The following is a 19,910-nucleotide window of genomic DNA, read 5'->3' on the forward strand; positions in this document are numbered from 1 at the left end:
TGAGTTTGAGGCCAGCCTGGTCTACAATAAGTTCTAGGCCAACCAGGGCTACAGAGTGTCTCAAGCCAAAACAGTTATTACATTTATTACATTTCCTAATTTAGTGTGTGTGTGTGTGTGTGTGTGTGTGTGTGTGTGTACATCATGTCACACATGGGGTGGTGGTCAGAGAACGTTGTTCAGGAGTCGGTTTTCTCCTTCCATCTTGTGGGTTTCAGGAATCCAAACTCAGGTCACCGAGCTTGGCAGTAAACACCCAATGAGCTATCTCTGTGGCCTTCCCTGCATTGGCCAGTTTGTTGTGGGTCCTGATGTTCCATTGCTGTGAAGAAACACCATGACCAAGGCACTTATAAGAGAAAGCATTTTACTGGGGGCTTGCTTGTAGTTTCGTTGGCTTATTCTGTTATTATCATGGAGGGAGCATGGTGGCATGCATGACTCTGGAGCAGTGGCTGAGAGCTGTACCTTAGTCCACAGGCAAAATGACAGGGAGGCGTGTGGGGGCCAGTAGAAGGGAGAGGGATGTGAGGAGGGGGAGAGAGCATAGAGGGAGAGAGGGGAGGGCGGGATTGAGTGTTTGAAACCTCAAAGCTGGCACCCCCCAGTGAACACTTCTTTCAACAGGGCCACACCCCCTAATCTTCAAATCCTTCAGACAGTCCTACTCCCTGGTGACCAAACAAGCAAATACATGAGCCTATGGGGTCATTCTTATTTAAACCACCACAGGGGAGGGAAAGCAGGGGATGGTCAGGGGACACTGCCACTCCCAGCAAGATACCTGAGCTGCCTCCGAAGGCTATCACCAAAGCACCCCACCACTACAGGTGAGGGCAGCTCTCAGACACAGACTCCCTCGGCACCCACAACTGCTGGACCTCTTGAGAGGGAAATGGTGGAGAAACCTAGTAGTGTGGTTTTGGAAGTGGAGTGTTGTAGCAAGCAGGACCCCCTGCAATAATGCTCCGATTTTCAGGGGAAAAGTGCAGGGTCCTGGTGGCCAAAGAGAAAGCTGTTTTGTTTTCCATGCAGGATCTCACTATGTAGCCTGGGCTGCCCTTAAATGCATAGCAATCCTTTTACCCCAACCCCTTGACTCAAGTTCGGGGTTATAGATTTAGGCCAATGTTTACTTATTTCTCTTGGTTTTGAGGCAAGTTCTTTCTATGGAGTCGTGGCTGGCTTTGAGGTCACTATGTAGCCCATGTTGGTCTCAAACCCTCAATCCTGTGTCCAGCCTCTTTTTTTACAAGATTTATTTATTTATTATACACACTGTAGCTGTCTTCAGACACACCAGAAGAGGGCATCGGATCCTATCACAGGTGGTTGTGAGCCACCATGTGGTTGCTGGGAATTGAACTCAGGACCTCTGGAAGAGCAGTCAGTGCTCTTAACCGCTGAGCCATCTCTCCAGCCGGTGTCCAGCCTCTTGGATGCCAGGCTGAAAGTCTCCTGTCACTCAGCTCTGATCCCATTTGTTTGTTTATTTTCAGTCTCACTATGTCACCACGGCCAGTCTGGGATTCTATTTAGACCAGGCTAGTTTCAAACTCACTGAGGTCCACCTGTCTCTGCCTCCCAATTGCTGGGATTAAAGTCGTGTGCGTACCCAGCTATGTAATGTAATGTGAGCGCCTAGTGCCGGCAGAGTCAGAAAAGGGGATTGAAGCCCCTGAAGCCGGAGTTGCAGATGGTCGTAAGCCATGGAGGACCCAAAACTGGGTCCTGTGCCGGAACAGCAAGTGCTCTTAATCACTCAGCTACCTTAGCAGCTCGTTTTATTACTTTAAAATAGTTTATCTCAAGCTGGGCACGGTGGCGCAAGCCGTTTGAGGCAGAGGTAGGCAGATCTGTTAGTTTTAGGCCAACATGATCTGCGTAGTGAGCTTCAGGCCAGCCAGAGCTACACAGTGAAACCCTGTCAGAAAACCAAAGCATATAGTGTAATCTCAAATAAATAGAAACTCAAAAGATTTCATTTTATCTGTAAGCGTCCATCTGTATGTGTGTCGTGTGCAGGTGACTGCTAAAGCCAGAAGAGGGTGTTTAAATCACCCCCTGGAGCAGGAGTTACTGTCAGCTGTTAGCAGCCTGATGTGGATGCTCTGATGGAAACTCAGGTCTGCTGTGAGAGCAGCACGAGCTCTTAACTCATGGTAAGGCATCTTCTAGCCCCTGATTCCAGCTATTTGAAATGTCCAGAAAGAACAGATCTATAGAGGCAGACAATGAATTAGTCATAGTTAGAGGCTGGGTTTGGGAAAACGGGGGTCGATTCATTTAGCCTCTCTAGACCTTACTTTACTCATTTGAAAAGTTTCTATTTAATGAGTTCATTTTTTATTAAATATTTATTTATTTATTTATTTTATATATGTGAATACACTGTAGCTGTCTTCAGATCCACCAGAAGAGGGCATCAGATCCCCATTACAGATGGTTGTGAGCCACCACGTGGTCACTGGGAATTGAACTCAGGACCTCTGGAAGAGCAATCAGTGCTCTAAACCGCTGAGCCATCTCTCCAGCCCGAAATCACGTTATTTTATCTTATGTATATAGGTGTTTCACCTCCATGTATGTCTGTACATTCTGTGCATGCCTGATGCATCAGAGGCCAGAAGAGGGCGTTGGATCCCTTGGTACTGGGTTGTCATGGTTATGAGCCAGCGTGTGGTTGCTAGGAAATGAACCTGGGTCCTCTGGCTGAGACACCCCCTCCTCACCCAGTGTTTCTATTTGTCTATTTTTGCAGTTCTGCAATTGAACCTCGGCCCTCACAAGTGCTAGGCAGTGCTCAAGCAAGGAGCTATAGCCCTAGATATCTACATAGTCTGAATGGCCTTGAATTTACAGCGATCCTCCTGCCTCTACCGACTGAGTGCTGGGAGTATAGGCTGGAAATTACTGTATTGTATCCTTGGTACGTGACAGATGGTGAAATCCTGCTAGAAAATACAGACACTGAATGAACACCGGCACGGCATTGAAAGTTTGAATATGTTTAAGTGACTGTGTAACAGTAATTACAGCGACTGCCACTTACTGGAATCAGGGTGTTTTATGTGTTCGTGTTCTGATTTAATTTCTTTCCAAAGCCCCAGAGGGCAGAGTTCATATGTCTCGGGTCTTGGCTTGCAGTTTGAGACTTCCTGAGGTTAAATAGATGCTCTGAGCCACAAAGCTGTAGCTTACGTCAGAAGTGGAAACCAAGTGGCTGGCCCTGTGGCAGCCATTTTTGCTTAATCATGTTGCCAATTGCGATCACCTTTTTTTTTTTTTTTTAAGACAGGGTCTCACGATATAGCCCTTGTAGAACTCACTAGGCTGGCCTTGAACTCACAGATCTGTCTGCCTTTGCCTTCTGAGTCCCGGAATCTTGTGCCTCCTCATGTCCAGCACATGTTCTCTTTAGAACAATGGTTCTCAACCTTCCTAATGCTGTGACCCTTTGATATACTTCCTCATGTAGTGGTGACCTCCAGCCATGAAATTATTTCCTTGCTACTTCATAGCTGTAGAGAGCTTCCAGGTCCCGGCCCCGGGGAAGGCGCTGGTTTCCGCCTTCCGCTCATTGAGAAAAACAAGTCCTTGAGAAAAACAAGTCCTTATTTGGCTGTTCCTGCTTGGCCTGGTCGCTTCTGCATAGTACAACCTATCCGCTGTCCCCACGTGGCTTGCTAGGATTGGCTAGTGCTAGCTATTTAAGTGTGGTGCAGGGATTTCCCGGGGTCAGAAGATTGTATCAAGGTTCCTGAGTAAAACTGCTTGAAGAAGATCTTCGCTGGTCGTGTCTTCCTTGCCGGTCGAGGTTGGGCGCGACACATAGCTGTAATTTTGTTACTGTTATCAATCATAATGTAAATATCTGATATGCTACCTCCAAAGGGGTGGCAACCCACAGGTTGAGAACCACTGAACTTGTTAGGTAGACTTATTCTCTAACTTTGAAGATTGTTCTGAGGATTAATTGAGATCAAATGTAATAGGAGGCACAGGATAGAAATGTAACTACTGGGATTGTTAAAGTCTTGATGATTTCCTGTTATATTTAGTAACCGTTGGCTTTTGTTTGTTTTTTTTGAGACAGGGTTTCTCTGTGTAGTCCTGACCATTCTAGAACTCGCTCTGTAGACCGGGTTGGCCTTGAATTCAGAGATCTAAATGCTGGGATTAAAGTCATGCACCACCACAGCCCGACTTCCATTTAGTTTTTAAAGACTTGGATTTGTTCCTCCTGGGGACTGATCTGAAGTCAGGTTGAATTTTGGCTGAATTGTTATATGTACTAACTATGATCAGATTAGCTATAACTTATTGGAAATGCATAAGTGATAAAATGGATCCCCCAGCATGATGATGCTTGCCTAAATTTCCAGTACTCAGGAGGCAGAGGCAAGATAGATGCCAGTTCAAGGCTAACCAGGGTTTAGTCAATCTCAACCAACCAACCAATCAATCAACCAACCTACCAGCCAGTCAACCAGCCAACCAACCAACCAACCAACTAACCAACCAACCAACTAACCAACCAACTAGCCAACCAACTAACCAACCAACTAACCAACTAGCCAACCAACTAACCAACCAACCAACCAACCAGTCAACCAACCAACCAACCAACCAACCAGCCAGTCAGCAACTAACCAACCAATCAACCAGATAAGCAAATAAGACAAATTCAAGTTTTTAAAAAACAGCTACTAATCTTCTGTGTGTCTTTATAGATCCGATTTCAGATGAATGGAGCCAGGGCTAGGAGAGGCAGTGAAGAACTTGTGTTGCTTTTAGAGAACTTGAATTTGATCTACAGCACTCATACCTGGCTGTCCATAATTGACTAACTCCAGCTCCAGGAGATGAGATAGACATCCTCTTCAGACCTCAGCAGGCACATGTATTCATAGCCTTCTACAGACACACATGCATGCAGTAATTAAACACTTAAGGAAAATCTTTTTTTTTTTTCTTTTTTTGGCTGTTTGACAGAAGCTAGCCTGAAGCTCTCTAGGTAGCCTAGGCTGGCCTCCTGTTGTGACTGTTTCCTGAGCCCCCAAAGACCACCCGGGAGACAATTCCAAGGCAATCACACTAGGGTCTTTATTCAAGCTCGAGCTCTGGCCACACCTTCATCGATGATGCAGCCGGATGGGAGGGTGAAGCCCTGAGCCCAGTTTCAAGCAAGCATTTACAGAGGCACACAAACAAGCAGAGGGGGTTTCCAGCTTGGCACACATCTGATTGGGGGGCTACTATGGAGTTTGTTGTGCTTTAAAATGATTGGCTGGTGCTAGGAGCCAAACCATGAACTTTCGTAAGTAAATATCTTTAGGTACAACTGTGACTTCTGCTTTCCTCCTGATTGCTGGTTGTTAGGGAGTGACCTGGAGACCAGTGATAGGTGCAGGCTTGGTGGGTAACTTGAGTTCAACTTTAGGTCATGTTCTCTACGATGGAACCTGAACTCAAGATGGAGTTGGTCTCGTCTCTTGCTCCAACTCACGGGGTCTGCCTGCTTCTGCCTGCTTCTGCCTTTGCAGTTCTGGGATCAAAGCTGTGTAACTCTATATGTGGCTAAAATAAGATCTTTAAAAATAACAAAAGGAGAACTGGAGAGATGGCTCAGCGGTTGAGAGCACTGACTGTTCTTCCAGAGGTACTGAGTTCAAATCCCAGCAACCACGTGGTGGCTCACAACCATCTGTAATGAGATCTGATGCCCTCTTCTGGTGTGTCTGAAGACAGCTACAGGGTACTTATATATAATAAATAAATAAATTTTTAAAAATAACAAAAGGAGGGTTGGGGATTTAGCTCAGTGGTAGGGCGCTTGCCTAGCAAGCAAAAGGCCCTGGGTTTGGTCCCCAGCTCCGGAAAAAAAAAAAAATAACAAAAGGAGGGGTTGGGGATTTGGCTCAGTGGTAGAGCGCTTGCCTAGGAAGCGCAAGGTCCTGGGTTCGATCCCCAGCCCCGAAAAAGAAAAAAAAATAACAAAAGGAGCTAGAGAGGTGGCTTAGTGGAAGCAGCAAGCACTCATATATATATATATATATATATATATATATATATATATATATGATTTATTTATTTTATGTATATAAGCACACTGTAAGTGTCTTCAGACACACCAGAAGAGGGCATCGGATCCCATTACAGATGGTTGTGAGCCACCATGTGGTTGCTGGGAATTGAACTCAGGACCTCTGGAAGAGCAGTCAGTGCTCTTAACCACTGAGCCATCTCTCTAGCCCCAGCAGCAAGCACTCTTAAAATATCATTTTTAATAACACACACACACACACACACACACACAGAGAGAGAGAGAGAGAGAGAGAGAGAGTATAGAGACACAGAGATAGAATAAGTGTGGAGTCCTGTTGTCAGTGTATGGGGAGATATTTTCCCTACCTTCCTCACTGATGTTCCTTTCCCCTCATTCCTCAGAAAATCTTAGTGCAGAAGCCCTTCCCTGTGTCTTTCCTCAGGCTTTGGCCTCTGTGGCTGCCCCGCCTGCCTGGGTTACTAATGAACTGGCCAGTTGGTCGTCCCTGACCTTGACTTCTCAGGCAGTCATAGGAAAAATTAGTGCTAGATATCAGACCCAAGGCCTAGGAAGGGAGTCAGCAGCTGTGAGAAAAGCTACTTTGTATGGCTCCTGTTGGGTTCGTGTCCTGGGCTGCCTGGTGTAAATGGAAATCCCCAGGCTAGCCATGGCAACATAGTGATACTCTAGCTTAAAAAAAAAAAAAAAAAAAGTGTGGGGAAGAGGCATGGTGTGGGAGTGACAGCAGTGTGCTCTCTGGAGAGTAGGCAGTCCTGCTAGCTCAGCGGAACTCTGGTTTGTCTTTAACTTTTCCTTAAGTGCCTTTGTTGTGAGGTGAGTTTAGAACCTTAGTCTTTTCAGGAACTTGGCTGTAAAAGAAATCGCTCAACCCTGCAGGGTCATGACAGGCTCAGTTGGAAAGTCTGATAGACTGTGCCTGCCCGGGAGGTGGCTGGGGCTGAAGAGCACTTGTCTAGCATTCAGGATACATACTTAGTGTTGAACAAAGACGCATGGGCAGAGAAAGTAACTCAGCAAGGCAATTTGTTTCACAAAAAAGGATAGGCTGGTGAGTGTACCAGTGTGGCAAGCACACCAGGGCAGGAAGTGTGCTTGGTTTTTATTCTAATGCAGGTGGTGACTGTCTTTTCCTCCTTGGCTGAAGTCCAACCTCAGAGTCTTTTGAGGTTAACTAGTTTTAAAAGAATATGTGTAAAGGAAATTAAGAAAAAGGGGAAAGGGTTAGCTGCTCCAGGCTATCACATTCAGGGACATTGTGTGTGTGTGTGTGTGTGTGTGTGTGTGTGTGTGTGTGTGTGTGTGTTTGTGTGTGTTTGTTGTGAAAATAAAAGTTTTACCAGGTAGAGTGGATTAAACGATTTTAATTATCTACATGAAAGTTTCACAAAGTGGGGAGATTTATGGGATATTAGTCCTTGGAGGGCAAGGCTACCTTTGATAAAAAACGAAAACAAACAAAACACCATTTCTCACACTGGAGGCCCTGGGCTTGAATTTCCAGAACTGCAAACCAACAGCCCTGAAAAACTAAGTGGGGTTCAGTCACAGAGCATTCATGTAACAGATGACTCGGGTTCAAGTTGAGTACACAAAACAAAACAAACAAAACTAAACATCCAACAAATAGAACTGGAGAGATTTTACATATACTAAGGAGGACAGAGACAGCGGTGAGAGATGGAGATCTTCAGGCTTCTGAGAGGGCAGATGCGTACTTGAAGATCTAAGGCTTGGAGGAGTGGTTTAAGGATGGAGCAGGAGTGGAGATAGACTTCCCTACCCTGCTTTCTACTGTTGCTTCTAATTAAAAAAAGAGATAGAAAGAGAAAAAAGAACCTTGTATTTTCTTCGCTTTTTAAGACAAGGTAGCCTTTGAACGATGCAGCCCTGGAACTCATTATGAGCTCACATCGGTTCTGCCCCAGACTCCTGCATGCTGGGATCACAGACGCTGGCCACCAGTTTACTTCTCTGTTGCTATAAAACTCTAACCCAAGTCAACCTGTGGTTGGGGTGGGGTTGGGGCCAGAGAGATGACCCCGTGGTTAAAGACACTCTTTGCTTTTGCAGAGGACCTGAGTTGTTTCCAACAACTTCGTGGTGGCTCACAACTGTCTATCACTCCAGTTTTATAGGGAGTTGAAGCCCTCGGTAGGGAAACAGGAGCGCACGTGGTGCAAGGACATAGCAGCAGGAGAAACACACAAACACAGAAAACAATAAATAAACCTTAAAAGAAAAATCAACTTGCGGAACAAAGGGTTTATTTGGTTTGCATTTCCATGTCATGGTCTATCACCAAGTGTCAGAGCAAGTACACCAGGCAAAAAAGTTAATTGTCTTTTATTACTGAGGTTTGAGCTCAAGGCCTTGCTGCTAGGCAAGTGCCCTATCTGTGGGCTGCATCTCCTTATCTTGGTGGGGGTCAGACTTGTGTACCAGATGGCCTCAAACTAGGAACCTTGGACTTCTGTTTCTCCTGCCTGCGCCTCCTCAGGGCTGACATGATGGGTTCGAGCCACCACTGCCAGTTTGCTTGGTGCTAAGATTCAAGCCCAAGGCTTTGAGCTTGCTGGGTAAGCAGTATACCAATCGAGCTACATCCCTCCTGGAAGCGTGCTTTACAGAATAACCCTCATCTTATTCCAAAGGCTGACGTGGCCAACTCTGATTTCTGTTTTGCATGGTGACTATACTTACATTTCCTCTCCCCTTACCATACACCCTTGAGTGCAGGAACAAGGTCTGTTCCAAGTAAGCCTTGGGGATGTGCAAAAGGTGAGGTGAGAGAAACATGTTTAAGGTAGCAAGATGGGGGTAGGTAGCGATTCGGAGCTGTGACATTCAGAGAGCCAAGAGCTGGGTGTTGGCAGTGTGGTCACGATCTCTCCACAGGTGGACCTGAGAACAAACAGAAGCATAGCAACCAGGGTTGGGGCTATTGCTGAGTGCCTGGGACCTACCTCACTTTCCCCTTCTGTGAGAGGCACCTCTATTTTCAAGGCCAAATGAGAGAACACACACCACATGCTTAGCTCAGCGTTTGACCAGCACAATCACTCAGCATAATCTGTTACATGTGCAAATTGATGTGCGGCAGGTCATCAGGTGGAAGAGACTCGAATACCCGTAATTCCTCCATGTATGGATAAACACTGAGTATACATCTTCTACTCTACCCTATGCATTGTATTTTTTTTTAAAACAAAAATAGAATCTTACACCAGCTTGGCTTTGAATTAGCTTTCATTGTCAGTAAGTGATCATTAAACATTCTTGGTGTAGGGAGCTCCTATACGTAATCCATCAACTGCATACATTTGTTACTTAACTCAGGTGCTTCTAATTCCGTTTGTTTTTCTTTTTGAAGCGGCTCTCAAACCCAGGGCCCCGAGAGTCCCAGGCAAGTGCTCTACCACCGAGCCATACACCCAGCCCCGCTTCTAATCCTTTGGCATTATAAAGTGTGGAACATGAGCTCTTGTGCATGTTCTTGATCACTTTCTGGGACCGTGCTGCTGTCAAAACTACTAAGTGCGAACTAGCCACCTTTTTACAGGCCACAGTACTTCCTCCCGCGGTAGTGTGGCAGGGGACCACCAGGGGGCGAACCGGGGCCGCTGGCAATGCCAGACTGAGCATGCGCACGCCGCTGGGAGCACGTGTGGAGGGCGGCGGAGCGGGAGGGGAAAGGTAGGAGTTGAGAGGTGAAGGGGCGGGGAGCTGCGCGGGCGCCGGGCGGCCGGGAGGGAGAGGGCGGGCTCGAAACACCGGATCGCGGGCCAGGAGCGCGCAGGCCGCTCTCCGCCGCTCCGTCGCCGCCGCCCGGGAGCTGCCTCGCCGCCACAGGTACCTCGGCGCGTGTCTGCAGGGTGCAGCAGGGCCCCGGCGCCGGCCTCGCGCCGCTCGTGCTCGGGAGTTCCGGGATGCGGGCGAGCCCGGGTAGGGGAGCGCGGGCGTGGGCGCTGTCCAGCAGCCGGAGGGCGGCTCCGGAGACCTCAGTCTGGAGCGGGGGGCCGGACCTTGGCGCGTCCGTTTCCCGGCCGCGCCCCCGCCCGGGCCGAGCTGCCTGGGTCGTGATGGGTTCAGGCTCAGTGGGCTCCGGCAGCCTAGCCGCTGGAACCTGCGCTTTGGGGTTGTCTGGGGTTTCCAGGGTGAGGGCTAGACCCTGTGACTCAGTCTTGCCTCTTTCCAAAGATCCGATAGCCAGGCAACATGTAGACTCTGCTGGGCGTGCTCGGTTTCTGGTTTTATGTGTTGCTTAAACCTAAACTTTGCTCGCCTATGTTGCTCGTGTTTACTTCCAGGTGGTTTTGTTGCATCAGGGTTATAATGTGATAGCGCTAGCCGCAGGTAGCCGGGGTCCACACGGCATCACAGAAAGTTGTGCAGATGGAGGAGAAGAAGAGCCACTGGCAGCGGCGGGTAGGGGGTGGGAGTGCGGTTCTGGCAGTAGTCTCCCCTAGTTTAGCTTATTTTCTTCATCTCTTATGGTGACAGAACCGATGAATAAACTCTCTCTGGTGATCTTGCAATAATTCTTGTGAATCGACATAGGAAGTCTTTAGCGATGTTATCTTTGGATGCGTTGGGAGAGTTTCCTTATGCGGTGTGCTGCCCTCTCAAGGTGTGCAAAATATTGAAGCCTTTATTAGAGTCAGGATCAAGCTAGTGCTGAATGCATTTTAGGCGAATCCTGGGTGATGTTTTATGAAGATTGTATGTTTTTAAGTATATGTTAATGTATTTCAGGTCTGAAGTGTTTTTATATTTTTGCAGCGTTTCTGCTTGGCACATTTTATTTAAAAAAAAAAACAATCAACAGTATAACATTATTTCTATACTCATTGTTAAATTATTTGGGGACATGTGCCTAGGGCATTGGTCTACCACGAGCAACACCTGCGGCTTTTTATTTTGAGTCTGGCTCCTTTGCCCAGGCTGACCACAAAGTTTCATCCTCCTGCCTCGGTTTCCTGAATATGTGGGATAACAGATGTGTGTGCCACTGCTCCTGCCCAGCACTCATTCTTTGGTCATGAGTTGAAATGGAAAGCTGGTTTTCACTTACTTGAAACTCCTTTGTTATTGAATACTCTCCCTTGTTACTGGGGGGGTATGGGGGAGAGTACCTCTCCAGAAGTTTCCATGTCACTGGTTTGGGAACCCTACCACCAATTTAGATTACTGTTCTGAGGTGGGCAAACAAACTTTATTCTTAGTTTGTGGCTAGAACAGAGAACCATAAAATTTGTGATTTGCCTGAGGTCATGTGTAAGCTGCTTAACTGTCCAGTTGGGAAAGGAACCATGGCCCCTGTCTGTTTAGATTTGTTAATGTGGGTGGTTAGGGCGGCCACCATTCAGGATCACTTCAGATGAGTGTGTCTGGGGGAGCCTAAGAGACTCATAGGTTCATGTGCCGTTTGCTCACTCTGACTGTCAGGACCCATTTGTTGGCCGCCACAAGAACTGTATGTGTGGTTTTCATTATCTCTCCCATTGAACCAGTTTTCAGGGTCATCCAGCTTGTGCATGGAGGATCAGGCCTCCAAACCATGCCTTCCAGATTTCGCCACACGAGCTCCTGACCCTGGAACTTACTTCTGTCCTGAGTTTGTTACAGAAACAAGATCCAGGTGACTTTAGCCACCTATAGTGATACTTGTGGGTGGTATTTATTGAATTTTTCAAGGCTGGGGCAGTTGGGCTCCAGTGTTAGCTTACCTAAAGTTCCATAATGAACAGATGAGATGGTAGCGCTTTGTGGGTGAATGTCAGGCAAGTTTTCTCTCTGGCCAGTTAGGGGCTGCGCCTGTGTGCAGACTTGTTTGCCCGACAACAGTCTGTGTTTTCCTGCAGATGTGCCCACTGACTTCATAGTCTCTCTATTGTTCGGTTAGCAAACGGGAGTGGTAGAGGAGGTGCTATGGGTGGAGAAAGCAGCCTGTATCACGGAGCTGAGACCAAGATGGCGCGTCTCAGTATGGCAGGGCTCCCATCTCCTCCCTCTACCCCACTTGGCTTGTTAGGCTTGTAATTTTTAATTTTTTTTTAATTTGTGGAAAATAATGCATAACATAAAATTTATAATTTTAATGATTAAACAGAGCAGTCAGGGATATTAAATGTACTCACAGCGTTGTATGGCTGTCATTACTACCCATTTCCAGAACTTCTTAATTATTGTACACAGAAACTGTCCCCATTAAACAGTCCACACTCCCAGTGCGGTCTACTGCTGGCAACCTCTGTTGTTACTTTGTTTCTGTGAGCTTGCTTGCCCATAAGTTCTCTCACCTGAGGGGAATTGTAATTACACTTCTTAGGTAATTTTACTTTGTTTTATGTGTATGAGTGTTTTGCTTGCATGTTTGAATGTGTACCACATGTATGCTTGGTGCCCTCAGAGGGCAGAAGAGGGTGTCAGATCCCCTGGAACTAGAATTAGGGATGGTTGTGAACAACCGTGTGTGTGTTGGAAACCAAATCCTGATAGCCTGCAGGAACAAGTACCCTTAGCTCCGAGCCTTCTCTCCAGCCCGTGTGTCTGGTTCCTCTCACCTCGTTTGGAAGGTTCATTCATGTATTGTTTATTACATTTCATTCCTTTCTCAGATTGAATTATATTATTTTGTTTGTATAGCCACATTTTTTTTCAAGGGTTTCTGTTTATAGCCCAGTCTGTCCTGGAATTTCTAGACCAGGCTGGCCTTGAACTCAGAGATCCACCTCCTTCCCGAGTGCTGGGGTTAAGGATGCTGCTATATATCTACATTTTAAAAGAATTCTATCTTTCAGTGGAGATCGGCGCTGTTTCTACATTTGGCTATTGGAATGATGGCGTCAGGAACAAGAGTGTACAGTTAGTTAAGTCAAAAGGCTGCCATCGGGGGGAACACGGGTGTACAGATTGTTGAACTCTTGCGTTTAGTTCATTGTTTATTTTTTGCATGCTATTTGGATATACAGTTGTCAGTACCCATAGGAGATTGGCCTCAGGGTCCCCTTTAGGCACTAAAACGTGTAAGTTTTTATTATATGGGTGTATTCCCTGCATGTATGTCTGTGTACCACATACATGCAGCGCCCAAGAAGGCAGAGGGGCTGTCGCAGCTTTAGGAACCAGATTTACAGATGGTTGTGAGCGTCCATGTGGTTGCTGGAAACAAACCTGGGTCCTCTGGAAGAGCAGCCAGTGCTTTCTACTGCCGGCCCACATCTCCACCCTCTGGATTTATTTATACCATTTTTAATTACTCGTAGGTGTTTGTGTTTGCATGTGGGTATATTCTCGTAGTGCAGAGGCCCAGGAGGCTGGAAACCGGAGCTGGAGTTATAGGTAGGTGCTGGTGAGCTGTCTAATGTGAGCACTGGTAGCTTGGCAGTACCTGCTCTTAGCTACCGAGCTAACTCTGGAGCCCTCTCTGCGTGGCTCTGAACGGTGTCCATTTTTCTTGCTCGGTCATAAAAGTTCTTCATATATTCTAGATGTTAATCCTCTGCTAGGTAAATGATTTGCAGATATTTTCTCCCATTTTTCAGACTGTCCCGTGTTCTTTAAGAGGACCTGAGTTTAGGGGCTGGGGATTTAGCTCAGTGGTAGAGCGCTTACCTAGGAAGCGCAAGGCCCTGGGTTCGGTCCCCAGCTCCGAAAAAAAGAACCAAAAAAAAAAAAAAGAGGACCTGAGTTTGATTCCAGTACCCACATAGTGGCTCATAATTGCCTATGACTTCAGCTCCAGGAGATCCAGTGTCTTCTTCTAGAAGACATGGGTACTGAATACATGTGTCTCCTCCCCTATATATTCAAAGTAAATATAAAAAAAATTTGTTTTGTTTAGTTTAGTTTTTTTTTAAATTTATTTATTTATTTATTTAGTGTATATGAGTACACTGTAGCTGTCTTAGACACACATCAGATCCCATTACAGATGGTTGTGAGCCACCATGTGGTTGCTGGGAATTGAACTCAGAACCTCTGGAAGAGCAGTCGGGGCTCTTAACCTCTGAGCCATCTCTCCAGCCCTAGTTTAGTTTTTCGAGACAGGATTTCTCTGAGTAGCCCTGGCTGTCTTGGAACTGGCTTTGTAGACCAGGGTATCTGCATGTCTGTGCTTTCTGAGTGTTAGGATTAAAGGCATGTGCTACCATACTTGGCTCAAAAAAAAAAAAAAAAACCCAAAATTGTAAGAAAAAAAAAATTAATGAAATGAAGGGGCTAGAAGAGAGCTCAGAGAGTAAAAGCACTTGCCCCACAAATCTGGTGACCTGAGTTTGACCTCAGAATCCACCTAGAAGTAGAGAACTGACTTCCTTGAGTTGTCCTCTGACCTCCATGTATGTGCTATGTTATACACACACACACACACACAACACACACACACACACACACACACACACGTACAATAATAGTACATAAAAAAAAAAATAGCGGGGCAGTGGTAGCACACACCTTTAGTTCCAGCCCTTGGTAGGCAGAGGCAGGTGGATCTCCGTGAGTTCAAAGTCAGCCTGGTCTATAGAGTGAGTTCCAGGACAGCCAAGGCTATACAGAGGAACCCTGTTGTGAAAAACCAAAAAAATAACAATAGTAAAATAAAGAAAAAAGTAGGGTTGGGGATTTAGCTCAGTGGTAGGGCGCTTGCCTATGCGCAAGGCCCTGGAGTTCGGTCCCAGCTCGGAAAAAAAAAAAAAAAAAAAAAAAAGAAAAAAAAAAAAAAAGTCTTAAAAAAGAAAATTTATAATCCCAGTGAAGTTACATGCTGGGAATGGAGACTGGGAAATACAAGTTATAGATGCATTGCACTTTGGGATGTGGCTTCATAGTTAGCTCACCAACATACCACTCTTTACCTCCTCGTGTGTAGAAGAAGGGACTGGAGATAGAGCTCAGCAATTAGGATATGGCCACTGCTTATGAATCCAGCTCGGAAGACCAAGAGGAGGCTAGGAAGACTAGCCGTGTTGGCAGGCTCCGGATTTGATTAAGGGAGCCTGGCTCAATAAATAAGGTGGAAAATCAATTGAGAATGATTGGCAGCTACAGGCTTCCACATGCACACCCATCCATACACGTATGCATTCACACATATACAAGAACATGTATACATACATGAATACCACACATGTGAGAGCCGGAAAAAGAAAAAAAATACAGGAGTATTTGGTTTGGACTTAGTTTGGAGTGTGAGGCAGCCGGGCAAGAAAGAGTTGCAGGCATGGAGTCTTCTTACACAGATGTTACTGGAAAGGGCCCTGTTCTCTGCCGCTGTGGTGCTGAGAGCTTGAGGACTCCGGCCTCCAGAAAGGGGACACTGGGTGAGCTGCTTCTTTGCGTCTTTCTTCTGAGTCAGCCTCCACTCAGAGACAGCTCTTTGCTTCAGTGTGGTCAGAGTGGAACCTGTTTCTTCCACACAGCATTTGCAGTAAGGAATCATGAAGTGGTAATGACAGAGCAAAGACTCGTCATATCTTCCATTTTGGGGCTTAGGTTATATAAATTGTCTAGAGTCTTGGTGACTTCTATCAGAACACATTACCAGCAGGAAGTCAGGCAAGAGGACTCCAGCGAGTAGACTTGATCATGTTGGTACGTGACTAGCAGTAGGAGTGCAGGTCCTGACCTTGCTCCTGCCAGCATGAGCTGAGGCCGAGGCACCCGTAAGGGCCGGTCTGGGTGATTTTTCTGGCTTTAAAATAGATTCTCTGGGAGCTGGAGAGACCGCTCGGTGCTTAAGAGTACTTGTTGCGCTTGCCAGAGTTTGGGTCTCAGAATCCACATCAGGCCGTCCCAAGGACTCCAGTTCCAGGGGGTTGGACACTGAATCTCCTTTGCTTCTTGGGCACCTGAATCCATGTCGTCATACACATGTGCATACACATATACATTTAAGCGAACATTTGAAAAATTAGAATGGAGTCTTACATTAGCAGTGATAATCAGTTCAGTCATCTTACTAATATTCTTGACTAGGTCACAAGGGAATAAAAGTGGACCCTTGACTTGTTGTTGCTTGGTTGTGGAGATGATGTATCTGGTTATGACAACCGTCACAATCAATGAATACAACTAGTTCTTCCTCTAATGGGGGTGTTGCCGTGCATCCCAGCAGTGACTCTAGAATGTGGGAAAATCATCCCCTTTAGTGCTTGTGCTTCAGAGTCCCTGGAATCCACTTCATTTGTTAACTGAATGAAAGGAAATCCCTTTCTTTTTCCAGTGCAGTTAGCTTGGTCCCTTGGAATTCCTCCAGTTTATCTGCCTAGATTGGATGCTTAGAGAAGCTAAGTTCCTTGTTCTGAGCATTGCTACTTTGCAAAATAACTTAAAACAAAAAATACAGCTTTTCCCCCCTGAAGATTAATTGTTTGCACTGGTGGACTAGTTTAGCTCAGTGGACAAAGCTGCAGTGACTTTCCACCCTAGTCTGAAAGAGGTACCAGGTGCACCCAGGGACACAGGGTGCCTGAGCCATGACCTCCTCCCTTGAGGGATCGCAGGCAGCAAAAGGTGCTGAGAGTGGTTACCAGAGCCCAGAGCTGCACATTCAGTCCCCGGAGCTCGGGCAGAGGCTGTCGCATCCACAGGAAGGCTTCTTTCATTAGTCTATCATTTCAGCTTTTAAAGTGTAGACATGTATTTACAGAACATGAAACTTAAAAGTTGTAAGAGTGTGCACAGGAAAGTGTTCCTTCTGTTCTTCTCCTGTTACAGATCTCCCTAGTGACAGAATGCCTTTCTCATGTGTCCATTGGGGGTATTTTATGCATATACAGACAAACACAGAGAACTCTTTTCTCTCTCTCTCTCTCTCTCTCTCTCTCTCTCTCTCTCTCTCTCTCTCTCTCTGTCTCTCTCTCTCTCTCTCTCTCTTCTTTTTTGAGTTAGGGTTTCTTTTTTTTTTTTTTTTCCTTTCTTTCTTTTTGGAGCTGAGGACTGAATCCAGGGCCTTGCGCTTGCTAGGCAAGTGCTCTACCACTGAGCTAAATCTCCAACCCCCAAAGATTTATTTATTTATTTTATGTCTGGGAGTACACTGCAGCTGTCTTCAGATACACCAGAAGAGGTCATCAGATCCCACTACAGATGGTTGTGAGCCACAATATGGTTGCTGGGAATTGAACTCAGGACCTCTGGAAGAGCAGTCAATGCTCTTAACCACTGAGCCATCTCTTCAGGCCCCGAGTTAGGGTTTCTTTATGTAGCCTTGACTGGCCTGGAACTTACCACGTAGACCAAGCTGGCCTTGAACTCACAGACATCACCTGCCTCTGTCTTCCAAGTGCTTGAATTAAAGGTGTTCACTACCATGGTTTGGCTTCTATCTTTAAAATGTGTTCTGGGAATCAGACGCAGGTCATCAGACAAGTGTCTTACCCACTGAGCCATCTTGCTAGACCTGTCTTACAGATTTATATTAAAATTATCATTAGGTATTTTATATAGTTTTGCTTTAATATCTGTTATAAATTTAGGGTTTATTTTAATGTGAACTATAGTTTGAACTTAGTTTTTTTCCAGATGTGTATCCATTTGCAGAATACCTGTTGTTGAACAGTCCATCTTTCTCTCGATTCTGAACATCTCTCATCAAGTTCTGGTCGTGCTACACTTTGCCACTTGTATTTGTTGGTCTGTTGACAGTTTTTGTTCTGTTACAGAAATCTGAACATTTATGTGTTAGTACCCGCCTTTAACTACTCTACAGTATGTTTTGATATTTGGTAAACTTAGTTGTACATACATACATGCAGAAAAAATACACACATAAAATGAACTAAGTGAATCTAAGAATGTTCTAGAAGTTAAGCCATCTATATTTCATTTTGCTTTACATGTGTATGTTTCTGAGACATGGCTTCCCTCTGTAGCCCTGGCTATCTAGGAACTCACTCTGTAGACCAGGCTAGCCTGGAATTCAGGGCTTCGCTTTCCTCTGCCTCCCAAACACTGAGATTGGAGGCACACACTACCACCACCTCACCAAGACATACATGTTGTAGTGGGACTAAGTTACATTTTTAGGTCAATGTAGGAAGAATAATTTCTTTTGAGCTAGTGCCTCACTGTGCAGTGCTGGCTGGCCTGGAATCCGCTGCGTAGAGCGGACTGGTCTCCGTCCAGCTCATCAGTCTGTGGGGCAGGAACTACAGGTGTGCACTCCAACCGCTCCTAGTGCGATATCTTGTGATATTGATCCTCACTGAGAGTACGGCATGGCTTTTCTCTTTGTTCAGGTCTTTTATGTTCTATAGAGAAACAGAAAGACATTTTTATTTTGCTTTGTTTGTATTTAGTATCTTTAATTATTTATATCTTCTCTTTATTCATGATAGATGTGAAAGCATTGATTTATTTTTAAGATTTGCTGATTTTTCCTGTATGTGTGCACTCACATGCTACCACTGCTGAGGGTAGGTCAGAGGACAGTCTATTTCTTTTCACCAGGTGAAAGCCAAGTCAGGTCATCGGCTTAGCGGCAAGCGCTTGCACTCACTGAACCGTCTTGCCAGCCCTGGTGTGGATTTCCTACATGTCAGTTTTTACCGACTTATGTGATTCTTTTATCAACTGTAAAGGATTTTCGGTTGATTTTATTGGATTTTCTAGAGATGTAACAACATAATAATAACAATGCAAAAAAAACCAAAGCCGCTTTCCTTCTCAGCATGGTTAGGGATGGGCTGATTTTGTCAATTTGTAGATTAGTAAAGCACCTCCGTCAGTGTCTGTGAGGTTTATCTCCAGGGAAGATTATCTAGGGCCGGCCCGTGTAGGCAGCTTCAGGGCCCAAACCGAATCCGAGGAGAAAAGGGAGAAAACCTGCTACTTGAGGCATTTTCTCTCTGCTTCTTGGTCAGCGTGATGAAGCTACGTTGCTCCTTCATTCCTTCTCTGGCATTCCGGACTGACCTCTGATACTGAGCAAAGGTAGATGGTTCATTGATGTTCATATTTTGTCACAACTTCATTTCTCTGGGACCCGTTTTCCCTGTTACTTAAGCATAGTTGCTGTGACACAGTGCCTTCTGGGTCTGAGGCCTTTGGAACTGATGTGCAGGAGCTTTAACAAGCTTGGAGTCGTGGCGACACGCGCCTCTAACCCCAGAATCCAGATCCCAGAGGCAGGTAGATCTTGAGTTTGAGGCCACCCTGGTCTACAGAATGAGTTCCAGGATAGCCAGGGGTATACAGAAACTGTCTCGTGTGCGGGTTGGGGGGGGAAGGTTGGGAGGTGTGAGCTAGGGAAGTCCTATAGTGCTGTCTACAGAACTTAGCTGGTGATCCCGGTGGGAGCACAGACAGACAGAATGCTGATAGGAATATGGGCAGTAAGGACTGTGCTGAGAGATTTGGGGTGGGAGCGCGAACTCTGCTGAAATTAAACTAGAAGTCATTTATGCTGCATTCCAGCAGAAAATATCTACATTTTGGCCAGGCCTGGTGCAGGCTTGAAGTCCCATCTCCTGAGGAAGGCTGAGGCAGGAGGATGGCAAGTTCATTGCCTGCATAGGCAACTTACTGAGATTCTGTCTCAAGTTTTTTAAAAAGTGAAGAGTACTGGGGGTTGGCTTAGCGATCTAGTGCTGTGGTTTCTAGGCTCCATCTTTGTACCAGAAGAAATGTTTTGTCTGAGTCTGAGATTTTTGTGAGACTAAGTTTAATAATGATGGGAGTATGGTGGCAAATGGCTGTCACTCCAGGGATCAGTAGGAGGATCAGAAGTTCAGGGTCATCATCAGGTACATAGCAAGTGTGAGGCTATTCCGGACTATATGAACTACTATTGCCTCAAAAGAGCAAAAAAGAAGGCAGGGAAGGTGGGATCGATAGGTGT

General features: G+C 45.9%; 1 protein-coding gene across 2 annotated transcripts in view; it reads left to right on the forward strand.

Moving 5' to 3' along the window:
• Positions 1-9,781: 9,781 nt before the first annotated feature.
• Scap (SREBF chaperone) overlaps positions 9,782-19,910 on the forward strand; it is a 54,050-nt gene continuing 43,921 nt past the window's right edge. For both annotated transcript variants that reach the window (XM_032910761.1, XM_032910760.1), the window contains exon 1: positions 9,782-9,919. The gene's annotated coding sequence lies outside the window, so the exon portion shown is untranslated. The remainder of the gene's footprint in view (positions 9,920-19,910) is intronic.

This window comes from Rattus rattus, chromosome 8, assembly GCF_011064425.1.
Source record: "Rattus rattus isolate New Zealand chromosome 8, Rrattus_CSIRO_v1, whole genome shotgun sequence".
Lineage (NCBI taxonomy): Eukaryota > Metazoa > Chordata > Mammalia > Rodentia > Muridae > Rattus > Rattus rattus.